The sequence below is a fragment of the Schistocerca cancellata genome, chromosome 4 (genome assembly GCF_023864275.1).
Source record: "Schistocerca cancellata isolate TAMUIC-IGC-003103 chromosome 4, iqSchCanc2.1, whole genome shotgun sequence".
NCBI lineage: Eukaryota > Metazoa > Arthropoda > Insecta > Orthoptera > Acrididae > Schistocerca > Schistocerca cancellata.
The window spans coordinates 141609352-141628440 of NC_064629.1; positions in this window are offsets into that span (position 1 = coordinate 141609352).

Sequence of the window (19089 nt, forward strand, 5' to 3'; positions counted from 1 at the left end):
GCCATGCTGCCTCTATAGCCATCCATATTATGATAATGTTGCCAGTGGAGGACCTTATGCATGGTCTGCCCTCTTGATGATGTCCCATAAATATTTGATGGGATTAATGTTGAGGCATTGGAGTGGTCAAACCATTTCCTCAAATTGTCCAGAATGTTCTTTCAACCAGTTGTGAGCAACTGTGGCCCAATTACATGGTGCATTATTACCCATAACAATTCGGCCACAAATGGCAGCAAATGACCTCCAAATAGCCAAACATAACCATTTACAGTGAATGATCAGTTCAGCTGTCCCAGAGGACACTGTCCATTCCATGTAAACACAGCACACATAACTGTGGAGTCGCCTCCAGCTTGCACAGTGTACAACTTGGATCCAGGGCTTCCATGGGATCTGTGCCACACTCAAACTCTACCATCAGCTCTTACCAAATTAAACCAGGACTCATCTGACCAGGTCATAGTTTTTCAATAATCTGATGTGGTCACGAGCCAAGGAGAGGCACTGCAAGGGATGTCATACTGTTAGCAGAGGCACTCGCTTTGGTCGTCTGTTGCCATAACCCATTAATGCCAAAATTCACTGCACTGTCATAACAGATACGTTTGTTGTATATGCCACAAACATTTCTGCAGTTATTTCACACAGTGTTGCCTGTCTGTTAGCACTGACATCTATAAGCAAACACTGCTGTTCTTGATTATTAAGTAAAGGCCTTGTTACCTTCAAGAAGAGCTTTCAGTTGCTGAATTTTGTATGGTTTCATGTGTAAACATCAACACAACACATGCCAGATGGACATTGGGGGCTGAAACTATGGCGGATGTGTTCGACATCTGTCTCAAACAATTGTGGATGGCGCAGTGATTTACCTTTACACAAACAACCTGTTGCTTGGGATTGTTCATGCCATCATCTAATGCTGTGTACTGTAGGAGGATCCACACCATACCCAATACAAAATTCATGCTGAAGTGTTATTATTGAACTGCACTGCATAAAACATAGAACAGGACCCCTTTCTGTTGTTCTGACACCATTCCTGCAAGAACTAGACAGGGTGCACCCTGCTGGTACCTACCACAAAGCACGTAAAACTCGAGAATTTGCTCCATTCAACAGTATGTCGTTCATGCATACATCTCAAATAACATAAATTGGATGATTCTTTTTGACACATCCTGTATAATTTAAAACATAGGTAGACCAAAGTTTGCTTGTAGATCTGAAAAGGAAACTTGCATTACATTGCTTCCTGGAAAAGATATATGTCTTTCAAATGACAGTAGGAAAGCAGTGTGAATTATATTATGATATGCTTATGATATAACATTTCACAACAACAGAGTCCTGATAGTCAAGTATTTTATGTCAGAGGATGGTGTTTTAATTATTGAAACTAGTCATTTGTATCTTTTTAATTAATATCAATATTGTGGTCACTACATGCCAGTGATGATACAATTTCAAAATCTCACACCTTTGACAGTGTGATAGCTTATGTTATATGGAACTATAGCCTGCACCCACAATTAACATTATTTCACTTTGCACCTTGACTTTGAACAAAACTCTGGAGACAATAGCTATACAGGCATGTAAATAATTGGTATGCTGCCTCTTTCATTTGTTACCAGTGTGTTCTCTCTCTCTCTCTCTCTCTCTCTCTCTCTCTCTCTCTCTCTCTCTCTTTCTCTCCCCTCTCCCCCCACCCCCACCCCCCTCCCACTCATCTATCACTCAGAGGAGCACCTTTCCCTTTCTGTCTTGCCTTCCTTACTTTCCTGCATTTTGCTGGCTCTGCTTGTGTGCTAACGAACCATGTCAGGTTTGATGTTGGCACCAGGTACAGTCAGTTAGTGAATGGGCCTCTTCATCCAGCTGGACCTCCCCCCATGAACCATAGACCTTGCCGTTGGTGGGGAGGCTTGCGTGCCTCAGCGATACAGATAGCTCTACCGTAGGTGCAACCACAACAGAAAGGTATCTGTTGAGAGGCCAGACAAACGTGTGGTTCCTGAAGAGGGGCAGCAGCCTTTTCAGTAGTTGCAGGGGCAACAGTCTGGATGATTGACTGATCTGGCCTTGTAACACTAACAATAACGGCCTTGCTGTGCTGGTACTGCGAACGGCTGAAAGCAAGGGGAAACTATGGCCATAATTTTTTCTCGAGGGCATGCAGCTTTACTGTATGGATAAATGATGATGGCGTCCTCTTGGGTAAAATATTCTGGAGGTAAAATAGTCCCCCATTTGGATCTCCGGGCGGGGACTACTCAGTAGGACATCGTTATCAGGAGAAAGAAAACTGGCATTCTACAGATTGGATCATGGAATGTCAGATCCCTTAATTGGGCAGGTAGGTTAGAAAATTTAAAAAGGGAAATGGATAGGTTAAAGTTGGATATAGTGGAATTAGTGAAGTTCGGTGGTAGGAGGAACAAGACTTTTGGTCAGGTGAATACAGGTTTATAAATACAAAATCAACTAGGGGTAATGCAGGAGTAGGTTTAATAATGAATAAAGCAATAGGAATGCGGGTAAGCTACTACAAACAGCACAGCAAATGCATTGTTGTGGCCAAGATAGACACGAAGCCCACGCCTATGACAGTAGTACTTGTCTATATGCCTACTAGCTCTGCAGATGACGAAGAAATTGAAGAAATGTATGATGAGATAAAAGAAATTATTCAGATAGTGAAGGGACACAAAAATTTAATAGTTATGGGTGACTGGAATTCGATAGTAGGAAAGGAAGAAAAGGAAACGTAGTAGGTGAATATGGATTGGGGTTAAGGAATGAAAGAGGAAGCCGCCTGGTGGAATTTTGCGCAGAGGACAACTTAATCATAGCTAACACTTGGTTCAAGAATCATAAAAGAATGTTGTATACATGGAAGAAGCCTGGAGATACTGACAGGTTTCAGATAGATTATATAATGGTAAGACAGAGATTTACGAACCAGGTTTTAAATTGTAAGACATTTCCAGGGGCAGATGTGGACTCTGACTACAATCTATTGGTTATGAACCGCAGATTAAAACTGAAGAAACTGCAAAAAGGTGGGAATCTAAGGAGATGGGACCTGGATAAACTGACTAAACCAGAGGTTGTACAGAGTTTCAGGGAGAGCATAAGGGAACAATTGACAAGAATGGGGTAAAGAAATACAGTAGAAGAAGAATGGGTAGCTTTGAGGGAGGAAGTAGTGAAGGCAGCAGAGGATCAAGTAGGTAAAAAGACGAGGGCTAGTAGGAATCCTTGGGTGATGGAAGAAATATTGAATTTAATTCATGAAAGGAGAAAATATAAAAATGCAGTAAATGAAACAGGCAAAAAGGAATACAAACGTCTCAAAAATGAGATCAACAGGAAGTGCAAAATGGCTAAGCAGACATGGCTAGAGGACAAATGTAAGGATGTAGAGGCTTGTCTCACTAGGGGTAAGATAGATACTGCCTACAGGAAAATTAAAGAGACCTTTGGAGAAAAGAGAACCACTTGCATGAATATCATGAGCTCAGATGGAAACCCAGTTCTAAGCAAAGAAAGGAAAGCAGGAAGGTGGAAGGAGTATATAGAGGGTCTATACAAGGGCGATGTAGTTGAGGGCAATGTTATAGAAATGGAAGAGGATGTAGATGAAGATCAAATGGGAGATATCATACTGCATGAAGAGTTTGATAGAGCACTGAAAGACCTAAGTCGAAACAAGGCCCCGAGAGTAGACAACATTCCATTAGAACTACTGACAGCCTTAGGAGAGTCAGTCCTGACAAAACTCTACCATCTGGTGAGCAAAATGTATGAGACAGGCGAAATACCCTCAGACTTCAAGAAGAATATAATAATTCCAATCCCAACGAAAGCAGGTGTTGACAGATGTGAAAATTACCAAACTATCAGTTTAATAAGTCACGGCTGCAAAATACTAATGCAAAGTCTTTACAGCAAATGGAAAAACTGGTAGAAGCCGACTTCGGGGAAGATCAGTTTGGATTCCGTAGAAATATGGGAACACGTGAGGCAATACTGACCCTACGACTTATTTTAGAAGCTAGATTAAGAAAAGGCAAACCTACATTCCTAGCATTTGTAGACTTAGAGAAAGCTTTTGACAATGTTGACTGGAATACTCTCTTTCAAATCCTGAAGGTGGCAGGTGTAAAATACAGGGAGCGAAAGGCTATTTACAATTTGTACAGAAACCAGATGGCAGTTATAATAGTCGAGGGACATGAAAGGGAAGCAGAAGTTGGGAAGGGAGTGAGACAAGGTTGTAGCCTCTCCCTGATGTTGTTCAATCTGTATCTTGGGCAAGCAGTAAAAGATACAAAAGAAAAATTCGGAGTAGGTATTAAAATCCATGGAGAAGAAATAAAAACTTTAAGGTTCGCCGATGACAATGCAATTCTGTCAGAGACAGCAAAGGACTTGGAAGAGCAGTTGAACGTAATGGACGGTGTCTTGAAAGGAGGATATAAGATGAACATCAACAAAAGCAAAAAGAGGATAATGGAATGTGGTCAAATTAAGTTGGGTGATGCTGAGGGAATTAGATTGGGAAATGAGACACTTAAAATAGTAAAGGAGCTTTGCTATTTGGGGAGCAAAATAACTGATGATGGTCAAAGTAGAGAGGATATAAAATGTAGACTGGCAATGGCAAGGAAAGCGTTTCTGAAGAAGAGAAATTTGTTAACATCGAGTATAGATTTAAGTGTCAGGAAGTCGTTTCTTAAAGTATTTGTATGCAGTGTAGCCATGTATGGGAGTGAAATATGGACAATAAATAGTTTGGACAAGAAGAGAATAGAAGCTTTCGAAATGTGGTGCTACAGAAGAGTGTTGAAGATTAGATGGATAGATCACATAACTAATGAGGAGGTACTGAATAGAATTGGGGAAAAGAGGAGTTTGTGGCACAACTTGACTAGAAGAAGAGATCGGTTGGTAGGACATGTTCTGAGGCATCAAGGGATCACCAATTTAGTGTTGGAGGGCAGGGTGGAGAGTAAAAATCGTAGAGGGAGGCCAAGAGATGAATACACTAAGCAGATTCAGAAGGATGTAGGCTGCAGTACGTACTGGGAGATGAAGAATCTTGAACAGGATAGAGTAGCTGCATCTGGTCAGACTCCCATCCCTATAGGCTAGCAACAAGGGAGCAGCCTGTGTTAAATGTAGCTTGTCATTCCCTGGGCTTATTTGTCATTTTCATGGTGCTTGGTTGTCATACTACTGTCTTCCCTGAAAGTTCACTGAGAAATTTAGAAATGAGTGCATGTAAAAATATAAATGCTTTTACCAAACTATTTGTTGTTGAGGGGGGGGGGGGGGGTGATTTCATGATCTTCTGATATTGTCTCACTTGGATCTGCCAGCTACTAGACAATAGGAAAATGTTTCTCAAAGGTGTGCTACACAGACTACAAATCCATTGTTTATATACTCTTGATTACAGAGTAGGAAAATTTCTAAAGATATAAAGCAGCAAATTTTCAAAACTCATTCTTGTGGATAGATAAAATCTGCATGGTACAGTGACACTAGGTACCAATAGTAGTTTAAATTTAATGTGTGGATTGGAATTTTAAGTGCCTCTTTGATACATCCAAATTTGTAACTGGCACTTATTACAGATACTGTGTATAGAATGTGTTTTTAAAAATAAAATATAGAACCACTGCTTTGTGTATGAGAAAGCTCCAATATTGTTTCAGGTACACAGGAACCTATCTGCAATTACTGGTGGATTACTACAAACAAATCAGTTCCGTGGAAAAGATATTCCCCTTGACATCATTTCTTTTCAATATGTGTTGAAAGCCAGTTTAAACTTATGTAACGAAAATGTATTAATTAAATAAATGAGTTTTTCATAAGGACAATGTCAATTCATTGAATAATGATTATTGAATCACTGGGTGGAGTATTGGTGTTTGCTATAATCAGAACACTCAACATTTTAAATTATAACTCTTAAATATACTTATGTGATATATGGTTGTCCTTCATGTGCTTATGAAATTTTTCTATGGCTTCTTTGTCAGGAAGTTCATTAAGATTTACATTGCAATCAAAATAACATTCCTTCAGCTATTCATATCTTCTTCACTTGTTGTTACCCGTCATTCCCTTGTAAAATTTAAAAGAGAACTGTGCATAATATACATTTTCTTCACAGGGTCTGATAAGAAATGGTAAAAGAAAGGTGAGTTCAACATACTGTTAAGATTGCTAATTCTTTTCTATGAGAGGATATCATAATATACAATAAACAGCGCACCCTCCCCTGACACACACACACACACACACACACACACACACACACACACACACACACACACACACGCGCGCGCACGCACGCAATCAGTAATGTATAAGAAATGCTACACAGAATTTACCAACATTAGTGAATCCTTGTGAAGCTACAAGTAACAACTGGTAACTCTGTGTATAATTGACACACATGAGTTTCAGGAGAGAATTGTAATGATACTGTGTACCATATCTCACATTCGATACTGTACCCTGCAGAGTGCTGAGTGGAAAACCATGTTACCATGAACTGTGAAGGCTGGTCTTAGATTTTGTACCCTCTGCTGAATACGAGTTCAGTATTGTGTTATACTCAATGAATAATATGTCAGCTATTTTCAAATGACCATTTTTTTCAGAGATAGTGACGAATGCAGCTTTGATTACCAGAAATTCTGATGCTGTGAGACTTTCCTCATCATGCTTTGCTGTGGGTAGCTAGGGCCCCATAAAGTCACTTTAGTTTATAGTCTTTCAGACATTAGTAATCCTGCAAAGTGATTAATAAGATAATACAGAGCAATTTGAGCATCTCTCTTAGTGATTGTTAATTTGATCATTATGCAAGTAATTAGTTATATTGTGTCAATGTGTCTGTGTCACTATACGCTTTCCCAGTCAAAGAGATGCAACAGTTTCTATGTGTGCTATAATGTCTTGTATATTTCTGTGGAGTAAGAGGAACTGTTTACAATTCCATACTACTCAATTAGTCACAGCACTGTCACCAGCAACGTATCCAGCTCTGTTGTGCATCTCACTACATAATTGGTACAATTCATTATCTGCATGGCACTGTGATTCACTGTTATATGTGCACTAGATGAGATGCAAATAAGTCATTCTACATTTAGAGAAGATGCTCATTGTTATGGCATAAAGACAGTGATGGCATGCCAGTCGGAAACAACAGAGAAGAGAAGGCTGTGAGAAGATGTCAGCCAATCGCATGCTGACTGACCTCCCTCCAGGATGACAATGTGACAGCAGCAGCCCCTGGGTGAAGACAACATAAGTGCTGCACCTGACTGATGGCAACTACATTGATAGCAGCTTCAACATTAGCCACTTTGTTAGCCATCGCATTGTAGCCTCTTCATCAGCAAACTCTGTGTAGCATACTTAAAGATCAGCAGTCACTACAAGAATTCTCAGATCAAAGTTAAGTATTTGTACTTGTCATGTTATAAATAAAACTCATTAATATGAGTTGTTTGATTGTTTGTCTACTGAACCGAGTATGCAGGATTTCTAGACACAACACTCGTAACATGTAACCCTGTCACTGAACATGCTAGAGTAAAATTTAAATGAAGTACTCTTGCTGCTTGTCTTACAAAAGGAACACCTGGATGAACTATACTTCTGCCCAAACTCTACTTAATCATGTTTGTTCCCTCTGTATTATTCTCTTTGAAAATATGTGCGCAGTACTAGAGGAACAGTAGGTTCCTTCGGGTTTCCAACTCAATTAAGTGAATGGAAACTTACAGTATGTTCTGTTATATGCCTTTGTTGTTACTCTCAGAACATTTAAGAAGACAGTAATGTGATAACTGATACTTTTTCCTAACTATTCACATTACAGATTAGTCATTTGGAATAAGTATGATTTCATCTAAATGCTTGAAATATTAATTCTTTTTAATGCAGAATTTTATGTAAATAGTTTGATGTGGTTATGTTCTATTGGGCATTTCTTGGAATTCTTCAAATGAATGGAGTGGGGTTCCTAATGAGAAACTGCACAGCATTTTCTTTAACAGTTGTATTGTCATACTTTATATTAAGAAAATGTGTTTTATGCACTATTTCAGTTGTCATATGAACCGTGCTGTTGTTAGGTCTTGCTAATGTTTTCTGTGGTGAGACTAGAGATGTACATGATCTGCCACTGTACTCATGTATTTGAATTACTACAATTATGTTAGGTAATTCAGGACATATGTAGTTAACACTGCCAAAATGTATAGACTGATTACATATTAATGAACAAAATCATTCACTTTATAATATTATCAGCCCTTGTTGTTACTCTGACTCTCTTATTCCGAATTAGTAAACTATCAAATAGTTTTTTGCTGGATGCCCAGAGCATGATAAAAAAAACAGCTCATCATCCAAGCCCTAGGGGCCAATGGAAATTGACCAGCTTCTGTAACAGTCTCTGTAATGCAGTGTCATGTGGATGCAGTACAGACAATCATGCATTCAGCCATACTGCTCTCCCTGCTGGTTTTCTGACTTTCCAGACCTTATAGTCCTAAATTCCCATTGAGGAATTGGCATCACAAGGCAAAGTATACCCCATACCAGTTCCCCTACTGAGGAGAAATTCTTGCTAGTACAAGGAATTGAACCCAGGTCCACAACATGGCAGCTATTTATACACATTGATGTGGCTACTTTCCTTCATACTTGTCGAGCAGTGCTGAAAAAGGAGCTTCCTGAAATCATCACTGCCGAGGGGTATCCTTCCACCAGGTGCACAGCAGTTCTGTGCTGTAAGATGACACCCTTGCCCCATCCTCCCCCCCCCCTCCAATCCCCACCGTGCCACAAAGAAGATAGTATTAGTACAAAGAAAAGGATTAACAAAATCTGGGGGAAAGATGCTGTAGTAGAAAGCTATGTTTATAAAAAAAATTACTTTCAAAATATTTAGAAAACATTTGTGAACGTTTATCAGTAGTTACGTTTGGGGTTTCTGGTCTATTTTGGCTCTTTCATCACAAATTTTGAAAACCCCAACAAATTTCAGGTAAAATTCATGAAAAAGATCTAAAAATTCATCAAAAAATATGAATTTGCCTAATGTCAGATTTTGGTAACAAAAAATGTGAAATCGGCATGAACGAATAACAATCGCCATTGTTTTAGTGCATTTTAACCATTTTTCTGAATATTTTTACTGTTTTATAGTGCATTTTCATCTCTTTTTCAAGTATTTATTGTTTGTGTATGAGGAAAAAACATTTCTACATATTTTTTATAAGAATAATTTAAAACGAAATTAAAGTGACGAACATTCAAAGATATATTAGAAAATATTACTGTTATTGAAATACAATGACAATGATGAAAACAAACTGGATGTAAATTTTATTAATTGTAAAATAATTAAAAATTGAAGTTGTTTTTATCAAAATGTCATCCGAAGATAAACATTGAAGCAAATGTAAAAAATGTACAGAATAATTTGTTGGAAATAAAAATTCTGTCGCTAAAAAAAATCTTCTTAAACCCAACTAAAAATCTGTCTTTATCTTGAACTCAGTTCATTTTCTTAACTTTAAATAAACTGCAACTATCTTGAACACAGATAATTTATCTTCAATTTGAACTCTCTAAATTTATCATATACTCATTTAAGTTTTAATAATTTCTTAATTCTTTTTATTTTGTATTTTTTAAATTTTTCTAACTTTGCGCTAATTTATACATTTTAACTTAATTTTCTGTCGTTATTAATTTTCATGTACTTTATTAAACATATTTTTCCTATAAACGGAGACAAAATTGTGACAGATGAATATCATTAATGTTCATGATTATTGTAAAATTGTTAATTTACTAGGTACAGAAATTTCAGCAAAAAAATTTTAATAGCATTTGTTATTAAACATCTTAATATGAAGTTAATTATGTCGAAACTTTTGTGTGATTTTGAACTTGAAATGATGATAATTTGTTAAGAATAATGAAAATAAACATTTGAAAGAAATATTTCCATGTTCTGCTAATTTATTAGAGAAACAAAAAATAAAGGAACAGTTAATTAACATCTAGTTAATAAAGCATTTGGAAACAGGTTATATATTATAAATTTAGAGAACAATCCAAACTTGTTTGGTCCAAATTTTTTTAACTTATCAAAATGAAAAATTATGGAAACAGTGATGGATAATGTAAAATTACATAATGGTTTGAAAGCCAATTTTGTAATTTTTGTGATTATATGATGAAATAATCAGATTCTGAAGAGACAATGGATATTAAATTGCTACACGTAATTATAGAACAATGAATGAAAGAGATTTGATTAAATGTTATGAAATTGGAAAAAAGAATTTACATGATGAATGTCTGAATTTCAAACTCAAGGATCTGGTTGGAGTCTGGATGATGTTATTGTATGACAGTTAGTGATTAATAAATATATTGAATTAAGAGGTTCATCTTACATCGAATTACCAGAAAAATATAAAATGACTTCTGTTAATGTTCAAAATTATGATCAAAAATATTTTTTGTTGCTAATAAAACCAGTATTATATCCTGTAGATAAAAATGTAGTCAGTTACAAACTCATTATTGATCAGATCTCAAAACATAAAGAAATGAAATTTATTTCTGATATGTGACGATTACATTTTAACAATAAAGAAAATTTAGATAGCCATATTCCAAACTGTTTAGTAAATATACCTCTAAAAGTGGAATTATTAGAGCAAAAGTCATATATAAGTTTTAAAAATTATCAATATACAATGAAAGTTTCTGATTTTGGAAGCTTACTTTTTAAAAATGGATAACTGTGAGCCTGATCTAGAAAAGTCATATACGGTCAAATATAAAAAACGTGAACTAAGAGGTTTCTGTTATTACATTAAAAATATGAATTGATATAATATAAGTGTATAGAGAGGGTGAAATTGTCATAATAATTTATCGAATCTAAGTAAAACGAAGTTGAAGAAATTGGAAGTTCATAGTCTGAAATTGAAGAAATGAAATCGTTAGCATTTCAAGAACAATCAAGACATAAAAAATTAAAAAAAAATTATGTTCATTATGTAGAAGTCACTATTCACAATAAAGCAAAAAATACATCCTCATCATCATTTAATTCGATAGTACATAAAGCTGTTATCTAATAATTGTAATTAGCAACTGAAACATCCATGTTTTGCACCAGCTTATTTACATAACCTCTTGGGATATGATACTGATTTGTCCATAAAGGAACTCAGTTGTGAGGAAAAAGAAGTAGATTTGACATAACAATGAAGATAGATACATTAGTGTTGATAAAAAGAGAGCAAATTTGAAAATGAGGTTGTTCATTTATTTAAATTTAAGGTTTCTTCAACTGATAAATTATCATCAAATTTAAGAAAGGATCATACGACAAAAGTTAGAAAACCTTTACAAAAGATCTACTAAATTTTCTAATTAAAATGGTGTTCATACTCATGACTGTATGGATAGTTCAAAAAATTTAAAGAAAGACTTCTTCCATGAAAACAAACATTCCATTATAAGTTAAATGAATGTGTTATTACTGATGAAGATTATGAATTTGCAGAATTAGTTTGGGAAAAATTTAATACAAAAAATCTTGCTGAATATCATGATATATATATACTAAAACTATTGTTTTTTTTTTGTCAAAAGATTTTTTAAAATTTTATGAAGTTTTTATAAAACTTATGATTTAAACCCATTTTGATTCCAAGCACTGATCCTGGCCAATATTATGGCCTTGGGTAATATCCCCTCTATTATGGTTCCTTCCGCTTCTGGGATTAGTGGGATCTTGTGTGTTACCAGTGTGATGTGCATGAGCATGTCTCCTGGTAAGTGGAATACATCATTATAAGTGGCACATAACTCTTCTGCTGCCCCTGATTCTTCGCTATTCAAATGCATGGTCCACACATTTTCTGTTAGCAAATCTGCCATGATTTTACTTCCTCTTTCCATGCGAGCACGGTGTGTCGGACTTTATAACTGCTCAGAGGTGGAACCTTCTCTGGAAACACTTCAGGTGTGGGAAACCATACAATCTTTTCTCTGGTGTTCATTATACTTGTGATACACATCCTGTCCTTGACTGTTACTGGTGCTTCCGGTATGTAGACCACTGGTCTAATTTCTTGTCATGGAATTATTACCACTGAGCCTAGATGGTGTGTCACCTGGACTTTAGAATATTTTCTTCCCATGCTTCGATGATTACTAATATTTCGGGTTGATTGCAGTTACTCCAGGGCCACTAGTCCTCGGCTCCTGTTTGGATAATTTCTCGTTGCTTCGGGAGGACATAGCCCATTGGCAGCTCCCTGTTCTCAGCTCACACAAGACGGCAAGTGATAGTAACTTCTGTGTTTGTTCAGTTACGGGACTCACTTGCTTGCTCTTATCTAAGACTCGTGGCGTGGCGTTACCTGTTGGCAGCTGCATTGCTACTGCTTTGGGTTCTGTGTGTTTCCTGTTACTTGCCTTTCCTTTGATAGACATAGCCATACTTTCATTACAACTTGTTTTCATTACGGCTGAAGACTTTGGTTGTTTGGCCCCCTGGTTCCTGTTAGTTTGCACTGTAATTTGACCTATATTCACATCTTCCCTGGCTTCCCTTAATGCGATTCATTCTCCATGTATCCACATTTTGCAGTGTGCATAATTTAGTATGATCTTGTTCTTTTTCCAGAAATTCTCGCCCCAACAGTCTGTCAAACAGTAAATTGATCTGAGCGTCTACTGCTTGGAATGTAGAGATCCATTTGGCCCCTGTCTTGGTCTGGAGCCGTATAGATACTTGCCCTTCTGTTTGCATTTGTTCGTTCGGAATACTTTTTATAGGTACTGCCATTCTGGTGTCCCATTGTACATGCTCTTCCAAGACACTCGCCATTATGAGATTCACATGAGCCCAGCTATAAATTAATAGCTTTGTTTCTGTTCCATTTACATCCCTACTTTGCAATCACACATAATCACTCTTTTCGGTGCAGTCAGTGGTTCGTACTATTCCTGACGCAGCATAATGAGACTGCTGCATTATGCCTGTTTTGCGTTTCTGGCTTTTTCCTTATATGTATATTTGCCCACTTACTGCCCTCTCATTCCCAGACAAAATGTCTGAGCTGGTGACACATGAAGGATTCCACAGGCTTTGCCTTGAGGCACAATGCAGAGTGCCCCATTAGATTACACTGTGAACATCGTGCCAGTGCAGGACAATGGGATCATGACTCATCTCACTTGAATTCTTAAACATCTGTCTCTTTAACTAGCAGCCTTCCATGGTCAGGTCTTTGTGGAGCTTCTTTTACTGTATCTGCCTTATGAACAGTATGCTTCTGTCTACAGTCTCATGCTATATGCCCAGTCCTGCCGCACTTTAGACATTTAGCAGCTACTTTTCATTCTAACCAGGGCATGCCTACCACCTGGTGCTTCTCCTTGTCAGACAGAATAATCCATTCTTCCGATGCTGCTAAATCAGTGGCCTCCGATACAGTCAAAATTTTCCCTTGAGTCTTATTACCGTCTTTTTCTTGTCATCATAAAATCCTTGAACTAAGACTGCCTTGCCTAGTTTCCCAATTAAGTTGTTACTGCCTACCATTCCTCGTCCTTCAATACTCTTTGTGCTGTCTTCCTGAAATAGAATTACATTGTGTCCACGTGAGAACCCCACTGAACCACACTTTCCTCTTTCCGTTGCTGACTGTTAAACATTTGACATGCAAAGAAATCAATAGTATGTTTATTCTCATAATTCTCTAATAACACAGCCCTCACTTTGGAACAAGTTTCTGTGTGATCTCTTACTAAGAGTTTACTGTGGGCAGACCCAGTTATCTGTCCAATGATATATTTTGAGAATACTGTCCTACCATTAGGTTCTATTAAAATGTAGGCATTGTCACAGTTGTCTATAAATTCAGATAATTGGTCCCTATATCCATCAAATTTTCTCAGAAATAATTTCGCTGCTTCACTGTACCTCAGGTACTCCTGACCCCTCTCAGTTGCTGAAGCACTATCAAGATAATTTTAATCTGTCTCTTCCATGCCAGTTGTGCTACTGGGATAAGCAATGTTTTCCACTGTCACTAACCTTGTCAATTGTGGTTGCTGGGATGTACTCGGTGATCACGTTGCTGGCGCGATGTGTGCCCTCTGCTGTGGCTAGCCCGTCTGCTCACAGTCATGTGATCATGCCGGTGTGAAGCAATACTCCGGCAGCAGCGCAGTTCGGTGACCTCTCTTAGCTGTGCTGGCGTGCTGTGACATCCCTGTGATTCAGGGATGCTCGGCGACATCGCTATCAATACTGTGATGGAGTGTTGCAGCACTCCTGTTATACCTATTCCTCCATTCTGAATTGCCTCTATTACTGATCAGTTAACTAGTCTCCACACATCTGACACCAAAAGTTTTGCATCTCATCTTGTCCTGAGAGGGAGTAAGAGCAACACTCGCTGCGAGAGACAGGGGACTTAACGTCAGTTGGTGATTCCAATGAGGCACTGCTTGTGGACCGCCAGTTTTAGCCCCTACCTGAGCTGAAAAGTAGACTATTGACTAGTGTAGAGTGTGGGACTCTGTAGTAATCTGATCATTTAGCAGATGCAAGTCATTTACTCATAGGCAAGTAGTTACTTTTCCTGGAAGTACCCACTTGGCACATTCCATAACTATATAACATTACTATAAGATGAACATCGACAAAAGCAAAACGAGGATAATGGAATGTAGTCGAATTAAGTCGGGTGATGTTGAGGGTATTAGATTAGGAAATGAGACACTTAAAGTAGTAAAGGAGTTTTGCTATTTGGGGAGCAAAATAACTGATGATGGTCGAAGTAGAGAGGATATAAAATGTAGACTGGCAATGGCAAGGAAAGCGTTTCTGAAGAAAAGAAATTTGTTAACATCGAGTATAGATTTAAGTGTCAGGAAGTCATTTCTGAAAGTATTTGTATGGAGTGTAGCCATGTATGGAAGTGAAACATGGACGGTAAATAGTTTGGACAAGAAGAGGATAGAAGCTTTCGAAATGTGGTGTTACAGAAGAATGCTTAAGATTAGATGGGTAGATCACATAACTAATGAGGAAGTATTGAAAAGGATTGGGGAGAATAGAAGTTTGTGGCACAACTTGACCAGAAGAAGGGATCGGTTGGTAGGACATGTTCTGAGGCATCAAGGGATCACCAATTTAGTATTGGAGGGCAGCGTGGAGTGTAAAAATCGTAGAGGGAGACCAAGAGATGAATACACTAAGCAGATTCAGAAGGATGTAGGTTGCAGTAGGTACTGGGAGATGAAGAAGCTTGCACAGGATAGAGTAGCATGGAGAGCTGCATCAAACCAGTCTCAGGACTGAAGACCACAACAACAACATGTTCCAGTATCATAAGTATGTGACGTTAACATCCTGACTGCTGCAGAGAGGTGAGTGGAGTTTTACTAAGTACTTTCTTCTATGGATTATGACAAGCGCTGCTCCTGATACTGACCAACACAGAGGTATTGTCCCTGACGTCTACCCAAATGCACTCCTCCTCCAGTTGGTGGGTCACCTGTTTATAAGGGGTGGTTGCTCTTGACACCACCCTTCTGGGATGTTCCATGAAGGCTGTTTCATTCGTGAGCGTAATGAAGCTAACACATCATGTCTTGCTGCTAGCATGTAATATTTCCCAATGTCTTCTGTAAGTGTTCCCCTTGTGCTAGTGCCTGTGCCGTCCAAGCGTCAGGCGGTTGTGCTTTCTACAAACCTCATGGTGCTCCAGGGTCCACTCCTTGTTAGTAGAACAAGCTATTAATAGCGGCTTCCAGCATATCAGACAAATATTTCACAGGCCTCTCGCTCAGCAGCAGTTTCTAAACTGTCTTTTCGATAAGATCTGAATACTTCCCACTTATCCATTTTGCTATTCTTAGGACTGAATATTTTACTGTATACAACAATTTAATAAGAATCGTTCTGCAATTAACATGAATAAAACTAAAATCAAGATATTGACTATTACATGTGTAATATACAAATGTAAGATTTTTTTGAAGATATGAATAAAATGTTCGATAAATTTGGAACAAGTGCTTATCCAAAAGATAATATTTACATTCCTCAACTAAATAAAAATGCATTAGGTAAATGGAAAGATGGATATAATGGAAAAATAATGGAGGAATTTGGTGGCTTAAGAAAAAATGCATGCTTATAATATTGGTGCTACTGTGGAGGAAAAATTCTAGAGGAATTAAGAAACATGTCATAAAAATAAAATAACCTTACAAGATTATAAAGAATGTTTGTTTAATGACACAGGACAGTAGGGAACTATGAAAAAATATGAAGTATTAAACAGATAATTTATTCTGCCTATGCTAATAACAAACCATTAAGTCATCATGGTGATAAAAGATATATTTTTGACAGTAAAATAGAGACATTACTACATGGACATTATATAATCACATAATTATATATTTATAGTTATAAAATGAATATTTGGTAAATTTTACATTTAACACTTTTTAACCTTCGAATTTAATATATTTATGTTTCCATTGATTCCTAAACTATGTTCCCAGAGACCATAATCATCTTTTCAACTTACAACACCAATAAATTTTGAAAAAAGATTTAGTGTCCTAATTTTCAATATAGAATGTGTACATGATTATTAGCATTTCTATTAGTTCAGAAAATAACAGTATTAATGTCTCTTTTAAATATATTTAACCCTAGCATTACCAACGGGGGGGGGGGGGGGGGGGGCCTCGTAGGCCCACTGACTCAGTTTTTCTATGTTGTATCCACACCCTTTGATATATGAACTTGAAAGCAAAGGTAATTGTTCGTTATTGAATGTACTATTGAGTCATTACAGAATTTTGGAATAAAAATGTAATTAAAATTCATTTACTTGATTTAATTCTCTGTGGGCCTTAGAAGCCCACCCGTTGGTAATAGGAAGGAAAGATTTACGAGGTTGAGTCTCTCGTTTCAAATTCTTACCATGAAACGAATTTTGGCATTGTTGCCTTCAGACACATTATTATGAAGCGGACCATTGTTATTTTCAGTGTTTCTGCTGCTGTTGAACCAGCAACATGAGTAGACATCGTTTACGTGATAGTTCCATTGAAAGAGTGCTAGAAGAAGTTTTGAACGAATCAGATTTAGAGGAAAGTGAAGTGGATGATGATGTGGAAGAAATTAGAACTGATTCATCGTCTGAGAATGAAGATGAGGTTGAAGCCAATCCACCAGATGATAATGATACGGAATGTGATAAATTCATTGCAAAAAGTGGACGAGAGTATATTATGAAGCCATCTCGACAATATCGGCGTTCTGTACAAAATATAGTGCGAGAAAGAAATTATGAATCTAATAAAACTACACTCAAATGAAGAGGCTTCTCGACTAGGTATTCAGCACACAGATGAAGATGAGTTATTTTGTTATATAGGACTCTTGCTAATCATGGGTTCAAATCATGACAATAAGATACCTGTCCAAGATTTATGGTCTTTGCTTCAGGGCCGACAAGTGTACTATGGACCAATGAGTCGGACCCGATTTTTCGAAATTGACTAAAATATTGAGGTTTGATGATAAGAACACAAGAGAAATTCGTCGCCAGACTGACACGTTTGCTCCAATGAGGGAAATTTTTGAAAGCTTCAATTCTTCACTTCCATTGTATTTCATTCCTGGTCTACATACAACAGTGGATGAGATGTTGTCTTTGTTCCGTGGTCGCTGTCCATTCAAGGTGTTTCTAAAAGAAAAACCTGGAAAATACGGCATTCTAATTCGAATGCTGTCTGATTCTCAGACTAGATATGTGATCAGCATGGACATCTATACAGGCAAGTCAGGAAATACACAGCATTCAAATGGACCGATGGAAATTGTAAAGAGACTAATAAAACCTATTGAAAAATCAGGCCGTAATGTTACCACAGATCGGTACTATACTTCAGTGGAGCTTGCTGAGACTCTATGGAATGATTTTCACCTCACACTTGTTGGCACCCTACAGTCTAACAGACGACACATACCTGAAGAGCTGAAGACTACAACTGGCCGCAGTTTACACTCTTCCATCTTTGCTTATACTGACTCTCAGACACAGAGGCCACCAGTTACTCTTGCATCAACGCTAGTCCGCGAAAAGCCAAAACGACTGCTGTTGATGCTTTCAACTTATCACTCAGAAGGGGTGTTGAATGAAGACTCAAAAAAGACTAACATATCTCTTTTTTATAATTCTACAAAGGGAGGCGTGGACACCATAGACCAGATGGCAAGACACTACAGCACAAAGAGAGGAACAAGAAGATGGCCTTTGTCCCTCTTCTACACACTCATTGACATAGCAGCAATAAATGCATATTCACTCTTCCTCCTCAACTTTCCGAATTGGAAAAAGAATTTGCTAAACCGCAGAAGAGTTTTTATCACTGACTTAGGTCTCGAACTAATAAGATCTCAAGTAGATAAACGGGCACAAAATTTGTATGGACTTCAGAAGCCAGTAATAATGGCAATGGAAAGCATCACACAACGGAAGCTCAGCTGCTCTGTAGAGCCATCATCCTCAACAGCAGAACCAGGAACACGTGGACGGTGCCACCTATGCTGCCAAGAAGCTGCATCTAAAAAGATCAAGTACAACAAGCTGGGAAAGTCAACTGTTACCTGCTCTCAGTGCCACAAACACGTCTGTGGGAAACACTGCAGGAAGACAGTGTTGTGTGAAAAATGCGTTGCAGAATGAGACAGTAAATTTTGTTTGCTTCATGTAGTGTATCGAATTAAAAAAGTTGTTTTTATAAGAAAACACTATTTTGAAACATTATTCCAAAAAATATATAAACTGAATCTTGTAATTTGTTCATTTTATTCCTATTATAATAACATCTTTTATTATCCAGTATACAAAAACAATGTCTAAGCATTTTGAATTGTTATTAGAGGTATCAGAAGTAAATAAACTTGATTTA